The sequence below is a fragment of the Lissotriton vulgaris genome, chromosome 11 (assembly GCF_964263255.1).
Source record: "Lissotriton vulgaris chromosome 11, aLisVul1.2, whole genome shotgun sequence".
Lineage (NCBI taxonomy): Eukaryota > Metazoa > Chordata > Amphibia > Caudata > Salamandridae > Lissotriton > Lissotriton vulgaris.
The window spans coordinates 588,549,208-588,553,616 of NC_141699.1; positions in this window are offsets into that span (position 1 = coordinate 588,549,208).

The following is a 4,409-nucleotide window of genomic DNA, read 5'->3' on the forward strand; positions in this document are numbered from 1 at the left end:
ACATGCACACTAGTTCACTAAGAACTGGGGTATCTTTATTACAAAATAGCAATAGAATACACATACACAGATCTGCGGGTCTCTATAACTAACAGGAACTTTAACACACCGCTGAAAGAAAAGGATTAGACATACAATATAACAGGGACAATGTTATCTGCGGGGTCTCTGTGACTAACAGGAACTTTTAACACACCGCTGAAAGAAAAGGGATTAGACATACAATAGCCTAGGGAATAAAGACAAGATTAAGGTGTAAGTGTAGAGTAAGATAATTTAGACTACCTCACCTATTAGAGGGAATATCTCTCTCTCTGGTAGGATCAGGGCTCCCTGTCTCTCCCTCCGTCACCATATCTTCACGCCTCTGGCTCAACTGCTCCAGCTGACAGCCTCAACTCCTCCATCTGCTTTAATGCATTCTGATAGTCTCTCTCCAGCTTCAGCAATCATCTGCCTTCTTTCTCCATTCCAGAAAACCAATAGAACTGCACTGTATTCTGCAGCTCCAGCAGACATCCTACTCTCCACTCTTCAAGAACCAAACTGAACACTCCTCCTCTCCTGCAATTTGCTAATATGGATTCCTCTCCTCTAGTGGAAAGCTCCAGCCAGCAGCCTCCTCCCACCAGGTCCATGCACCGGGCTCCTTGCTCTAGACGCTCCCACAGTGATCAGCTGCTTGTTTCGTCTAGAGACCTGAGCCCAGGGACACTTCTTGATTAGATTCAGCTCTGGCCGGTTCTCTCCGGTTCGCTTAGGGCGAACAACAGCTCAAAACCAAAATATTACCTTTCCCCTTAAAGCATCTCAGCTCTGCAGGGATAGAAAGCAAAATGGAGTCTCTCTAGTTCTGGGCCTTGTAGGCCTGACAAGGATGAAATAACCCCTAGCTCTGTCAGAGTACCTACACAAACCATACCAATGTGTAATATAAAGTCAGGACCACAGGATCCACCCTCTACTATAGGCAAAATAATGAAAGAACACATAACTATGCTAAAGCCAATAGGCAATAGATGGATTAGAGTCAAGAATAAGGGATCTATCATCATATAAAGCAGCTATCCTCTTCTAGGTCTGGAAAAAAGGGCTTAAAAGGGAAGAATACAGCCTATAGGTGTGAGCAAGCTTAAAGTCTTTATCACTCCAAAATAGAGCTAAAAAACCCGTCAAGACACCTCCTCTCCAGCCAAGGGAATAGTGAAAACATCTTCTGTGTATCGTGCAGCTGTACATCTGGTACAATAACGAAGCTTTTGTAGTGATTGACAAGTTCTTGAGAGTGCGCCAGTGTTAGAACTGGCTATTTCTGGTAGGCTAAGGCTGACGCCATAGCCAGGCAGAAACCACCATTCTAGTCAGGGCAAGGAAGTCACACGCCAAGATAACCTCTGCTCACCCCCTTGGTATCTTGGCTCAAGCAGTAAGGCTAAACTCGGAGGCAATGTGTAAAGCATTTGCGCCAGCGCACAACAGCAACAACATACTAGGCACACCACAGAAGAGACTCCACACAAGGTTATTATAAAAATAACTTTTGTATTGTAAAAACACATCAGATAAAATCACACATATACATGGTGCCAACTGGCACGGGCAATATTCACAGGGATTATGTACACAAGACAGGGCCACAAGGGCCACTGTCATAGTCAGATATAGCACTTCTAGAATAAGAAATAATAAAACATAAAATGGTAATCACAAAGATAACAACCAGTAACCACTGGTAACAGGAACCAGGACCTTACTAGGACCACCTGTACTAAGAAAGAAGAACCACCTAAGTATCACACAGCATTAGGGGTCTAAGAAAGGATACATTACCCATGATGTAATAAACCTACATTCAGAGGAGTAGAAAAGACAACCACCTAAGAATAACCACATTTAGGGGCATAAACCAGAACACCTTACCCATGATGCATGAACACATTCAGAGGAGTAATAAGGAGAAACACATGACGCCATAAACATTCAGAGGTGTTAAGAATAGAGCACATGATGCAATAAAATCACATTCAGGGGTGCAGCGCAAGAAGACACATGATGACTAAACATTCAGAGGTGCAGCGCATGAAAAGAAAGACACATAATGCATCAAACATTCAGAGGTGTCAAGAGTAAAGCAATAGCGCAAAAATCACATGAGGCCTAAGGACCTTCAGAGGTGCAGGAATAACACATGATGCAAAAGATCACATTCAGAGGTGCAATAACCATACCATTGTGCAGACTCCCATAAGCCACCACCTGTGGCAGTCCCTAGGCCAAGGGCCTTGTTGGGGCTCAGACGCCCTGAGTCTCAGTGTCAGGGTTGCGCTGCCATGCAGCGCCAGTCTCAAAGTTCAAACAGCCTAAACGTGGCAGGTGCCCACTAAGTGCTGGGCACCTGGAGAACAAAAGAACTGCGCCAGGGCCCTCACTGGCCCTTAGGAGCAAACTGCGCCCAGGCTGGAGCCACACAGGCTCTGGGCATAACACACATGCCCCAGACGTTGGAGCCACAGAGGCTCTTAAACAATGATGCCAACCGTTGGAGCCATACAGGCTCTTAAAACAAGGATGCCCCCATGAGCCTCACCGGACTCTAGCCCTCACACTCGGGGGCCGGAAGGGACGAGCACCGAAAATATGCCCCGAAGTCCCCCCTCTCGGATATGGCCTTCTCTGGAGCCAAACGGGCTCTACACATCGTTGGGGCGGCCCGCTGCCATCCGGGGCCGCCCTGAAGCAGTGCCTCCAACCCGGCACCAACACGACGAAATGCGGGCCCTCAAGAGCCCCTCGCGGGCTCTGTGCTCACGGTGGGGCGACCCACTGCCATTCGGGGCCGCCCTTCCTTGGTGCCTCGACCGGCACCACGAGAACCCATCTGCTCCCTCACGGAGCAGCAACAGCACTGCCCCCGCCTCACCCGGTCCACACGGAGCCCCCCAGCCCTTCAACTCACCGGGCCTCAGGGGCGGCTCCTCCGGGCGGCGGCTCTCTTCTTCTGGCCAGCGCGGGGCTCCTCTTCCACCACGGAGCCCCGCCGGGCCGCTCAGACGCTCTCCTCTCGCTGCAGGGCGGGGGCGGTCGAACTTCTCTCTTCCTGCAGGGCTCCCTCGGTACACGGGAGCCCTGCCAACCGGCCGCCTCGTCTCCTCGGGGCCCCCTCAGCCGAGAGGAGCCCCTCGAACGGCCGCCATCTCCAGCGCCTCCTCCTTTCTTCCTCCCGCCTCACAGGCTGAGGGGCGGGACTTCCGGCCGGCCGCGAAGAGATTGGCCGGCCGGCCAGGTACTTCCGGGTCGCCGCGGGCAGCGCGGCGGCCCTCGCTAGGCAGGCAGGCGGGCAGGTAATCAAACTATCGGTGTGGGCAGCTGATCCAAAAGCGCCACATAAGCGAGGTGGGCACTCGTAGTTCCAACAAAGATCCAGCGGGGCAAATCCACGCCGGGTGGGCACCGGCTCCCAGCAATAAAGCGCTCCTAGCGCTAAACACGATCCACAGCGCTACGGAGCAGGAAAAGCGCTCCTAAGCACTACAAAGTCCAGAGAAGGCGCTCTCAAGCGCGTGGGGGGAAATTAAGCGCCCCAGAGCTCCAGACAGCAGGCAGAGCGCTCCCAGGCGCTCAAGGGGAAGCACAGCGCCTCCAGGCGCTAGAAATCCACTCCAGCGCTCTCCCCAGGAAAAGGCAGCTTCTCCATGCTGCAAAGGTCCCAGAGATTCCCAGGGGGGCAAAGCAAAGTCCCCCCCATCAGCCCAGCAAGGCAGAGGGGTCCCCCAGGAGTCCAGGAAAGTCCATCAGGTGCCCAGGGCTGGGCAGAGCCAGGGATTCCCCTGAGCTCATGCAGCAGCAGCCCCTGGCAGATTCAAGTTGAAAACAAGAACAATTTGGAAGGGGATACAACCCCTTTTTATACAGTGCAAAACCTTTGAAGTTCTTTGAAGTCCTTTGAAGCAGGCAGTGTGAGAACCAGCTGGACTGGTTTAGAGGGAAGTCCCCTTCAGTATCAGGGACAGAGGTGTCAGTCGCCCAGCGGGAGGTGGAGCCAGCTTTGTAGTTACACAGGAACAGCCCTTCACTATCAGGTGCCATCTCCTCCCACTTCCCTGGCAGCAGATGCTGCCTTTCATCCATGGGCTGACTTCAGACAACCTCCTGGGCTCTCCAGCCCCTGTCATCCTCAAACCAGACAGTCAATCCACAAGCAGGCCCATGCACTCTGGGCCAGGCTCACCAGCCAATCACACGCTAGCAACAACCTACACAAATATGCCAACTTCCAAAAGTAGTACTTCTAGACTAGACACAGTCATGCTGCATACATCATTTTACAGCATTCATTCTCACGAGTTCTCTCATACCAAACTCGCCCCTGCACTCCCCACGCATCAGGAACTACCATGGGCATACATATT